The 12,670-nt window shown below is 44.0% G+C and overlaps 1 protein-coding gene across 1 annotated transcript in view; it reads left to right on the forward strand.

The window, feature by feature from the left end:
- Nucleotides 1–12,670, forward strand: part of DGKB (diacylglycerol kinase beta) — an 804,956-nt gene that overhangs the window by 434,950 nt on the left and 357,336 nt on the right. The gene's annotated exons all lie outside the window — the stretch shown is intronic.

Below are 12,670 nucleotides of genomic sequence, written 5' to 3' on the forward strand. Positions count from 1 at the left end.
ACAATTTAAACCTATACAAACAGCGGGGGGAGACCGTAGTTCTCAGATTGTGGATCGCTGCTGCTGGAGGGCGGCTAGTGGCTGTGTTGAAGAGCTGGTTTTGTCTGTGTTGCAACCCGCCCCTTTCAAAATCGGCCGTTCAACACAGCAAACCCGCCCTGCAACACAGACAAAACCGGAGCATCAGCACACTGTAAAGCTGCCCCACAACAGCGAGGCACAATGTGAGAACTACGATCTCCCCCCGCTGTTTGTATAGGTTTTAATTGTGGCCGTGAAATGGTATCTCCCATCGAAATGCCTCCTACGATGTGCGCTTGCGCCCTGGTCACGTCAATCCAGCTGATCGGCAAAGCAGCTGAAGTGCGGCTCCGTCCTGCACATGCGCTGGCACTATTCGATGGGGGGCACTTCTCAACAGAACACCAGCCGCCTAGGCGATTTCGTCATTAGGCGATTCCCTAGACCTCTTGGGATATCAGCATCATCTATCCCAGAAGTCCTAGGGATGCCTAATAATGTAATCCCGCCGTATTTCGAGACAGGAAGTTCTGTGTTGATTGACAGGTTGCCATAGCAATGGGGCAGGAAATCCCACCGACGCTGCCATTGTTATGGGAACCTGTAAACAACATAGTGCGCCCCGAGGTGTCATCACTGCGTAGGCGTGAGCCAGCTGCCCGGAATCCCAGAAACAAATAGGGACGGGCTTCAGATGCCCACATCGCCAATGGTCGCTGCCTGCCTACCGGGATCCTGTGAGTAATGTCAAATTTATAATTAAGAAGAAGTATTATGCTTACAACAGTATCCTAATTTTAATCTACAACTAGCGGGAATCATGGGGGGTGCTTTTTGGAAAAAATTGCCAAGGAGACTGGAGCTCCACTTTAAAGGTGCAGACTTGGGGACTCATTAGCTGTTATAGGCATACCTGGGAACTTTTGAATATTATAATTCTTGAGAATTAGTGCGGAGTAGGGCGTTGAGCGGTGGCTGGGGCTAATCAAGGCATTCTATGGTCAGCAAAGGGCGAGTATGGCAAAGTTATGCTAAAAGTGCACCTAAAGCCATTGTAAGTGGATGACAGTATCAATAGAAGTGGATGACAGTATCAATGGAAGTGGATGACAGTATCAGAGGTTCCCAATTGGCTACAGTACCAAGAGGTCTGATTTGTAACACATTACAATAAGTGAATATGTTGGACTGCACAGTGGCTATGTGGTTAGAACTTCCACTTAGCAGCCCTAGGGTCATCGGTTTAAATCCCAACCACGGCACTACCTGCCTGGAGTTTTCATGTTCTTCTTATGCCTGTGTGGGTTTCATCTGAGTACTCCGGTTTCCTCCCACATTCTAAAGACATGCTGGTGGGTTATTTCGCCTTAATATGTGTAAGTATGAATGTTCGTTAAAGACCTTAGATTGTAAGATCCTTATGAGCAGGGACTGATGTGAACAGACAATATATATTGCATCTCATAAAATTAGAATATCATCAAAAAGTTAATTTATTTAAGTAATTCAATTCAAAAAGTGAAACTCATATATATTATATAGATGCGTTACACACAGAGTGATATATTTGAAGGATTTCTTTCTTTTGATTTTGATGATTATGGCTTACAGCTAGTGAAAGCTCAAAATTCAGTATCTCATAAAATTAGAATAATACATAAGACCGATAAAAAAAAAAAGGATTTTTAATACAGAAATGTTGGCTTAATGAAAAGTATGTCCATGTACAGTATAGTATGCACTCAATACTTGGTCGGGGCTCCTTTTGCATCAATTACTGCATTAATGCGGCGTGGCATGGAGGTGATCAACCTGTGGCACTACTGAGGTGTGATGGAAGCCCAGGTTGCTTTGATAGCGGCCTTCAGCTCATTTGCATTGTTGGGTCTGGTGTCTCTCATCTTCCTCATGACAATAACCCACAGATTCTCTATGGGGTTTAGGTCAGGTGAGTTTGCTGGCCAATCAAGCACAGTGATACCATGATCATTACACCAGGTATTGGTACTTTTCGGCAGTGTGGGCAGGTGCCAAGTCCTGCTGCAAAATTAAATCAGAATTTCTATAAAACTGGTCAGTAGAGGGAGGCATGAAGTGCTCTAGAATGTCCTGGTAGAGGGCTGCACTGACTTTGGACTTGATAAAACACAGTGGACCAACACCAGCAGATGACATGGCTCCCCCAAATCATCACTGACTGTGGAAACTTCACAATGGACCTCATGCAACTTGGATTCTATGCCTCTACACTCTTCCTCCAGACTCTGAGACCTTGATTTCCAAATAAAATGCATAATTTTCCACAATCCGCGATGATTTGGGGAGCCATGTTATCTGCTGGTGTTGGCCTACTGTGTTTTATCAAGTCCAGCAAACTCACCAGACCTAAACCCCATAGAGAATCTGTGGGGTATTGTCAAGAGGAAGATGAGAGACGCCAGACTCAACAATGCTATCAAAGCAACCTGGACTTCCATAACACCTCAGCAGTGCCACAGGCTGATAAATCTTCATGCCACACCGCGTTGATGCAGTAATTCATGCAGAAGGAGCCCCAACCAAATATGGAGTGCATACTACATGAACATACTTTTCAGTAAGTCAACATTTCTGTGTGAAAAATCCTTTATTTTTATTGGTCTTGTGTAATATTTTCGTTTTCTGAGATATTGAATGTTGAGTTTTCACTAGCTGTAAGCCATAATCATCAAAATTAAAAGAAAGAAATGCTTAAAATATACTCTGTGTGTAACGCATCCATATAAAATACATGAGTTTCACTTTTTTAATTGAATTACTGAAATAAATTAACGTTTTGATGATATTCTAATTTTATGAGATGCACCTGTATATATGTGAAGTACTGCATAAATTGACAGTGCTATAAAAGCTCCTATAATAATACATTCTCTGAACTGCAAGACCACAGCTATTTCACTCACTGCCATTCCCACCCTCACCACAGCCCATCTCTGACCCGGCAATTACATTGAGATTCCGGCATGACTGGGCTATTTCTGGCAAGTTCCCCGTTATGGTTATAGCAGTTGCTAAACTGTTTAATATGACTGCAAAGTCCAATAGGAAGCGGAGATTGATCAGCTGCCCAGTGCACTCTGTAATCTAACAGACCCGGTCAGACACAACTTCTCACTTCCTGTGCATTACAAGTCCGAGCAAGGACCTTTGTGCTGAGGGGTGTGGCCAATACTCACCTATGTCAGCATAGAGCACTGCAGTTGGAGGCAGGGAGTACATTTTTTCTAAGGTGTTTTAAGACATTTTCCAGCAAGAATCAGTTAAATATAAGAATAAACCACAATACAGAACCATAAGGGACAAAATAAGGGCTGTGCAACTACAGATGGCTTTATTTGTAAAGAAAACATTCTTCATTTGAAAAATCGTGAAAATCGGGAAAATATTTGTTGACTGAATAGCGGATTCATCAAATGAGATGTAGCCACTGTTTGTTTATTTTTACAGCTGTCATAGGCATGGCTGCTTTGTAAAAAGATGACAGCAGATGTAAGTACTTAGGTGCGCTTAGGCAGAACTGAACCCCCTATACAGTAATATCGTTAGCGGTGGCCAAATCATATTGTGCACAGCAGAACTCAACCCAGCCTGCTTGAGACTAAATGGCCAAAGGGTCACTGTGAAGGTACCACCTTTGGTCACCTGGTGAGATGGGGAGTTGCTCAATCTGCAGTCTGATAGTGAACTGGAAAGGGGTAAGTTGGGCAACTCTACCAGTCTTTTGTGATTGAATCAGATTTGTCAGTAAAGAGAATTTGTGCCCCTGGCAAGCCCCGGCTTGGCAAGAAGCAACACATCTCCAAATCTGCAGTGAGTTCTGCAGCTTGCAAATCGATTTGCTGATCAATACCAATGAGGTTGTCACCCTGGGGGCCGAACAAGCCTACGTGTCATATAGGTGGGCATCCTAATGAATTGGGCACACTGCCAAGTAAAAAAAATTGCTGAATAGTGAACTGGAAAGGGGTAAGTTGGTCAACTCTACCAGTCTTTTGTGATTGAATCCGATTTGTCAGTAAAAATAATTTGTGCCACCCTAAGTTTCCTGATAGTCTAACCCACTGAATGATCTCACCCTAGTTACAGAAGAATCTCTTCCACTACGGACACCTAGTGAACCCGGTAACTAGGGTACTACTACCCTTCGATTAACTTAGAACCAAACACGACCTCCCCCGCACTGCTTTCTTCGGGTACCTCCAGATACAGCACTACGCTTTTACTATCACCAAGACCGTACGGTTCTCCATACCCTCCCCATTTGAAAGAGTGGTCCTATCTGGCCCCTCTCAGAGAGGACTGACCTTGGACATATATAAAATTCTAAGTTCAGCTGACAGACTCTCATTGGGGAAACATAGCTACATGTGTAAATGAGAAGAAAATCTTGGGGAGGAATTGTCTCCTGAACAATGGAGAACTGTATGGTCTTGTGCAGCTAAAAGCTCTATATGTACACTTTATATTGAAAACACTTATAATGTGCTCTTAAGCTGGTACCTAACACCATCTCGCTTACGCGCCATATACCCATCGGCCTCGGATCGCTGTTGGAGATGTCTTCAAGCTATTCCATATTTATTGGAACTACCCAGCTCTTCAGCCCTACTGGCGTTCGGTACAAGACCTTCTCCATCAGCTGTTTGAGGTAGATGTCCTCCTCTCCCCTAAGCTGTTCCTGCTCAGCCTTCTCCCTTCTAAACTTCCCAGATTATCAAAAAAACTTGCCACACACATACTCACAGCGCCAAGGTGCTTAGTGGCGTTGCACTGAAAAAAACCGACATCCCCAACACTTTTGGACCTCTATCCCAGAATTAAAGATGTAGAACTCATGGAGTCTATGTCGGTCCGCTTAGAAGATCGTATGGCTAGACATACGGCAATATGGGGGGCCTGGTACCTCCGGGTGGAACCCCCTTAATTGCTGGGACCCCAGCATGTGGACCGAGTCTGCGCAGGACCCTCGAGTAACGAGTCTAGCTGGTTGGAATTACTCTCCTATACACTTTTCCTCCTCCCTCTTTCCTCCCCCTTCTTTCCCCTTTTTTTTTCTTCCTTTTTTGGAAACGCAGACCAAGCAATAATAGGATCATTTTCGTCCTGATAGTATGTTTAACTGTTGATCGAGATCCGCCTATAGGCTTATAGATATTACTATTGTGTTATGTTCACTCTCTTCTAGAGCCGTATCTCAACCTCCTTTTATTAAGCGACTATGCCTCATGTTTGATAATTGCAGGATGCATCCACGACGTCTACAGAAGTCTGTTGATCCATCATTATTTTTCATTTCCCTCCCCCTCTGCATCTGTTTTATTTCTTCACCCCCTCTTGTACTTGTGCCTTGTATTTTTGTATTGAAACAATTAAAATTTAATAAAAATTGTCAATTATAAAAAAAAAAAAATATTGTGCCCCTGGCAAGCCCCGGCTCGGCAAGAAGCAACAGATCTCCAAATCTGCAGTGTGAGTCCTGCAGCTTGCAAATTGATTTGCTTATCAATACTGGTGAAGTTGTCCCCCTGGAGGCCGCACAAGGCTACATGTCATAGAGGAGGGCATCATAATGAATTGGTACAAACTAGTCACTCTGCACTCTACAGGTTCTCTTTAAAACAATATAGTGCTTTTCCAAGTTCTTTCATTTACAGCAATTATTTAGAGGGGAGGGTACACTTGAGTTATATTTAGATATACAATACCCTGACATGCCCTCACTCTCCGTCTAGGCTGTTGCCCTGTCTTTTCCTAAAATCGATAAAACAAAAGTTGCATTTCTCCCTTTAATCATTTAAAGATCAAACTGGTGCTGCAATGTAAATACGGGGCGAAATAAGAAACAAACTGTCTACTGAATGCCATTTAATGGTACACAGAATCACGGACTCCTACATTAGTCTGCAGCCATGGCTATTTTTGCAACATCAAGTAAAAGACATTAGCGTGTCGGAGAAAAGGTCAGCATAGGAATATAGGAACTCAGGACTGCTAGGAGCCAAGTGTTTGTCTACTGAGTCTCCCTCTCCATAGTTAAACCTTGGCCTTTATCGCTCCTATTTCACGTTATGGGACAGGTGGGCCACCTATGGCTGCTTTTACAATTTTTATGCTTTTAGAACAAAGTGACACATTCGCTTCTAAAAATGCTCCCCCCCCCCCATCTTACATACTTATGCTGGCCATACACTATACGAAAAATCGGCCGAAAAATCGTTCGTATAGACACTTCGTTCGTTTTTCGGCAAGTTAATGGGCACAAATCGATAATCGTTTGTGACGTTTTTGTGGGGAAAAAACGAACGGGAAGTTTGGAAAATTTCTGCCGAACGTACGATAAATTGCAAGGTTAATGTGTTTCCCGTCCGAACTGTCTGCACTAGGTATATGTAAAAAAACGAACAAAAAATTATTTATTCATGTCCACTGAACAATTTATCGGTCATTATATGATGGCACGATCGTTTGCGGTCACGGTCGAACGTTCTTTTTTCGAAAATGGGTTCGGCCGATTTTCTGTATAGTGTATGGCCAGCATTACCATGCTCACCTCCACTCCATTGCTCAATCAGTGCTGTTGGTTATACCCAGTGCTTTCAAGTATGGGGGGAGGCGAGTAACCTTCTCCCAAGTGTTCTTTGGAACAACGGGCCAATCACCAGGCCAAACAGGATGAGTAAGAAGTTACATTGTTTTTTTTGGGGCTAAAACATTTTTGTTGGATAGTGTTAAAATTTGTAAACACTTATGCCCCGTACACACGGTCGGACTTTGTTCAGACATTCCGACAACAAAATCCTAGGATTTTTTCCGACGGATGTTGGCCCAAACTTGCATACACACGGTCACACAAAGTTGTCGGAAAATCCGATCGTTCTGAAGGCGGTGACGTAAAACACGTACGTCGGGACTATAAATGGGGCAGTAGCCAATAGCTTTCATCTCTTTATTTATTCTGAGCATGCGTGGCACTTTGTGCGTTGGATTTGTGTACACACGATCGGAATTTCCGACAACGGATTTTGTTGTCGGAAAATTTTATATCCTGCTCTCAAACTTTGTGTGTCGGAAAATCCGATGGAAAATGTGTGATGGAGCCTACACACGGTCGGAATTTCCGACAACAAGGTCCTATCACACATTTTCCGTCGGAAAATCCGACCGTGTGTACAGGGCATAACAGTTTTATTTTTGTTCAACCCAGCGGGCTGAACACAAAAAACAAAAATGGAGGAGCTTGAGAGTAGCTCGGTGTACTAACTATCAATTGTTAGTACAGCAATCTCCCCGTTGATCTATTGTGTTCTGACAGGGAGACTGCCCCCTGTCAGAACACACCGGTCAGTGCTCACGGCCATTGGCTGCCATCGCTGATCTGATGCTGGTTTTCCAGTTTGCCCGTTCAGCTGGCTTCTGTTGGGCAGGCTGGTGTACACATGATATTAGGCCCGTGTGTACAAGGCTTAAACACTTACCAACCATATCACTTACATGTACGGCGGCAAGGTGGCTCTTGTGCGCATGATCACATACTGGGTATGTGATCCGACACTTCCGGGTAGAGGGCGCATGCACGTGCCGCTGGCGACCCGGCTGTGGTGTGATTATACACAGCAGATGCTGATCCTCAGGAAGGCACACAGGACAGAGCTCTGCCTATGTAAACAAGGCAGAGCTCTGTTCTGTCAGCAGGGGGGTAATGGATTTTTCCCCCCGCAAAGCAGGGAATCCATGATTTCCCTTAGTAAAAGCACCACACACAGTACACATAAACACTGGTTAGGCGCACAAAGTGTTTACCAGACTTTTAAAATTGCAGGGATTCTGAGGCCAACAGGAATAGTGACAGCCAAGAGGCAGGGAACAGCACTGCACACCTCTAGGTCCATGTGAAACCCAACTGCTACACCAGAAGCTGAGCTGTGAGGCAGAGACCTGTTGGCCTCAGAATCCTTCAAATTTTTAAAGTCCGGTACACACTTTGTTCAACAGTACCAAGTCCTACTTGAGAGGGAACTTTTGAACTCCTAAAATGCATTGACATAGGAGTCTGAAAAAAAATTAACTTGGATTTGCTTTTGGCAATTTGGCATTTTAGCACTGGATGACCAGACACTGCTAGATGATGCTGGACGTCCTCCAGCCAGGAAATAAGGAGGGTGCTATCTGACTTTCTGCACAGGAGCTAACAGTGTGGAAAGAAATCAGAATAAGTAAATTCAGTAGAGGTGAGGAGCCTGTACAACTGTGAAATATTGAAGGAAAGGCTGGAATTTAGCATTAAAGCAGAATTTTGTCCACAGAAAAAAAATCTGACCCAAATGCTCACCTCAATCTGTAGTCATGTGACACACCCAGTCTTTTTTCTTCTAGAGCAGCCTTCCTCAACCAGGGTTCCTCTAAAGATTGCTAGGGGGTTCTCTAGTAATGAGCAATGTCTGCCTCTTAAGTAATCTCTAAAACCAATAATCTTTTTAGCTATTTGTAAAGAGGGGGATTCTTCCTACTGACCTCCATTGTAACAATCATTCTTCCTACTTACCACCATTGTAAGGAGCATTCTTACCACCAACCACCAATGTAAGGAGCATTCTTCCCACTGACCCCCAGTGTAAGGAGCATTCTTACCACCACCCACCAATATAAGCAGCATTCTTCCCAATGACCACCAATGTAAGGAACATTCTTTCCACTGACCACCAATGTAAGGAGCATTCTTCCCACTGACCCCCGGTGTAAGGAGCATTCTTACCACCACCCACCAATATAAGCAGCATTCTTCCCAATGACCACCAATGTAAGGAACATTCTTTCCACTGACCACCAATGTAAGGAGCATTCTTCCCAATGACCACCAATGTAAGGAACATTCTTCCCACTGACCACCAATGTAAGGAACATTTTTCCCACTGATCACCATTGCAAGGAGCATTCTTCTCACTGATGACCAATCTAAGGAACATTCTTCACACTGACCCCCAATGTAAGGGACATTCTTCCCACTGATCACCAATGTAAGGAGCATTCTTCCCACTGATCACCAATGTAAGGGGCATTCTTCCCAATGACTACCAATGTAAGAAGCATTCTTTCCACTGACCACCAATGTAAGGAACATTCTTCCCACTGATCACCAATGTCAGGGGCATTCTTCCCACTGACCACCAATGTAAGGAGGGTTCCTCCTACTTGATCACCAATGTAAGAAACATTTTTTCCCACTGACCACTGGCCAGTGGCCACCAATGTAAGGATAATTCTTCCCACTGACCACCAATGTAAGGATAATTCTTCCCACTGACCACCAATGTAAGGGACATTCTTTCCACTGACCACCAATATAGGAAGCATTCTTCCCAGTGACCAAAAATTTAAAGAGCATTTCTCACACTGACCATCATGCTAATGTGCTGGGAACTGTAGATATAGTAATAGTAGTAGATAGTAATTAGATATAGCAATAAACAGGGGTTCCCTGAGAATCAAACATTATTTGAAGGGTTCCCCATGTTAAACAGGCTACGAAAGGCTGTTCTAGAATGCACAATGTAGGTGTCCCACATTGGACGTTCATGACGGTGGGAGGAAGCGCGACAGTATAAAAAGCTGAATGTTGGTACCACATGCAAATTCTATATAGTAGTTATGAAAAAATATTCGCTAAATCGACATATAACTTAAAAAAAATCTATTTAACACAATAATCCTTTTTTACATTTTTTTTTAAAATAGTTTTTGCTTATATTTCTTTTCTTTTTTTTTTTTTTTTTGCTGCAAATTGTAGATATAACCATTTATTATTTTATGAAATATGTATTCATCTTGAGCGTGCGACGTTTCAATACATCCCACAGATGTTTCCATGTCTTTATTTTTTAATTGTTTATGCTGTTCTCTGAACTGTATAGTTGTTGGTTTTAAGACAGCTAGTCCTCATTAGAATGGATTCTGTGGAGGAGAGAGTAGGTATCGCTCATTCACTGTGGATCTAAAATCCAGCTGATTGAGCTGGCAGCTGTGGGACTTCATTATCCTCTCAAAGGCGGCGTGTCACACCAGCTGGTCCTCATTGGAAGGGGCCATGACATCACTTTCACTAGACTAGTCATAAATGTAACAATGGCCTATCTGCAAAAGTTCTCGTGGAGTTGTCAGTTGCTTTCAGAATGAACTAACTTAAAGTTAATGTACAGTTTCATATATTATATTATATTCTTTTATAGCAAAACTAAACCCAAGAATAAAAATGTAACATGTTGCAGCTCACCAGGGCTTACAGTAGATGTATGTGAAGGTTCTCATTTATCCAGGTTATGGTATAGCCCAGTGATGGCACCCAGATGTTTTGGAACTACATTTACCATGATGCTCATGCACCCTGCAGTGTAGTTGAGCATCATGAGAAATGTAGTTCCAAAACATCTGGTGTGCCAAGCAGTGGTGTCTCCAGCTTTCATATTTAGGGGGGGCACATGGGGGGACAGGGACAAAAGTAGGGGGCAACTATAAAATGCATGCATAGAGAGATAGATAGATAGATAGATAGATAGATAGATAGATAGATAGATAGATAGATAGATAGATAGATAGATAGATAGATAGATAGATAGATAGATAGATAGATAGAAATATATACTGGGGCCCTTTACTACGACCCCACAACGGCCCTTTCACATGTTCTGCAGTGAGCTCCCTTCCTACTGTATTGGGGTCCCCCAGGGTGGCAGAAAACAAGAGATATATGTCACCAGCATACCAAGAAAATATAAGGATCCAAAGCAGTGAGAGAACTATCAGGGTTGCAAGGTTGTCTTGCCTCCGGGCCCTGGTGTTCTGCCACTGTGGGGTTCCCCAGCCTCCTCTTGCTGTCCTGCCCCTGCTATTGACTGCTCTGGTCTGGCATCTCTTGGAATTTACAGGCTGGTTCTCCTGTCCTAAGGACGGGTGAAATCAGTCTGTTTTTTCAGTAACTGAGAGTCCTGGTGGAGTCCTTCCTGCAACTCGCTCTTCTCCCTGCCAATGAAGATGCAGGGGAAGGAGCAGATCGGGCGGCCGTGGTTGTGTGAGCGCTCGCATTATGCAGTGTCAGCAAGCAGAGGGTGGGGGGAGGAATCACCCGCAGGAGCTGACTGGGGACTCTCTCCCTCTTAGACATTGATTTTTTGTTAAAAAAAAAAATAAGTTTTATGGGGGGCACAGCATAATGTTGGGGGGGGGGTGTCAGGGCCCTCTCTGGCCCCCCCCTCGGGACGCCATTAGTGCCAAGGTTGGCCATCACTGGTACACTGGTATAGCCAGTAGTAATGATGAGCTAAACTTCCCTGGGTTCGGTTTAGCAAACTTCAGAGAGATTCGTATTCCAAACCTGAACCCAATGGAAAGTAGCTGAATCTGTCAAAAAAGCTGATCGCTGGTCGTGAGCCAGTACCTGAAAGTGCCCAGTAGTGACGTGGATACGTGCCAGGTGGAGGAGGCTTTGTCTTCTCCCCCCTTTCTTCTCTCTCTTACTTTCTCTGTCTTTCTTAGTCTCCTGAGTTTCCTGTTATATTATGGGTTCACACATGTTTACCTAGATAAGGCTACCTAAAGGCCATCAGGTACCTTCCCACGTTCGGGTCCACTCTCTCTAATTGACAGATGCCCCCTCTCCTTATTGCAGCAGAGACGGGCACTTCGGAGGGTGGAGCCTCACTCCTGCGTGTCCATGGGCTGGGTTCCGGCCGGAGAGGGTCAGACGGAGGCTATTTCAGCTCCCCCCCCACCCCACTGAGGGCACGCAGGCGGGGGCACTTCTCCAGAATTGAGCACTTGGACCCCGGCAAAGACTAGATGACAATTATACCAGCCAGGTGGATTACTCCCCCCCTCTGGGAAAAGTCACAATAGCACCGGGAAAAGAACCATGACTTACTGCTGATAGTTTGAATCTTCACAATTGAATTCTGCCTTACAGCATATTGCGGAAAATGATCAGTATGTGTTTCCTCATAACATGTTATGTTTGTAATCATAAATAAAGATTATAAAAAAAAAAAAAATGTAATTAAAAGTTCCCATTTTCCAAGCTAATAGGCAAAGGGTGTGTGTGTGTGTGTGTGTGTGTGTGTGTGTGTGTGTGTGTGTGGGGGGGGGGTGTCACAAGATAGCATGGGAAGGGGGAATACCCTGGGGAACAGTACCCTTACTCATTCACCAAAAAAAACATCTAGAAATAAAGACACCCAAACATTTGTCCTTATTGGGGGTTTGGTTCACACCAGATGCAGTCTACTGGTATTTTTATTCTGCATCAAAAACGCAATGACAGCATTTAACATGGATTCCAATAGCCCTAGTTCACACCAGTGCAGTGCGTTCCAGTGCAGTCAATAAAGGTAGAACCCGCTGATTTTTTTCTGCATGTAACACATCTGGAACCTAGCAAAATGCACATTACAGGCAGTCCCCGAGTTACGAACACCCGAGTTACGAATGTCTCCTACTTACGAACAGCTTCAAATGCCGGCCACTTGTGCTCCACGCTGGTCCTGGATACCTCCGGACACATCCCATACTGCAGTACTACATGTACTGCATGACCAGAAGGCCATGGCCATAACAAGCGCCTGGA

This window comes from Aquarana catesbeiana, linkage group LG05 (genome assembly GCF_042186555.1).
Source record: "Aquarana catesbeiana isolate 2022-GZ linkage group LG05, ASM4218655v1, whole genome shotgun sequence".
NCBI classification, from domain to species: Eukaryota; Metazoa; Chordata; class Amphibia; order Anura; family Ranidae; genus Aquarana; species Aquarana catesbeiana.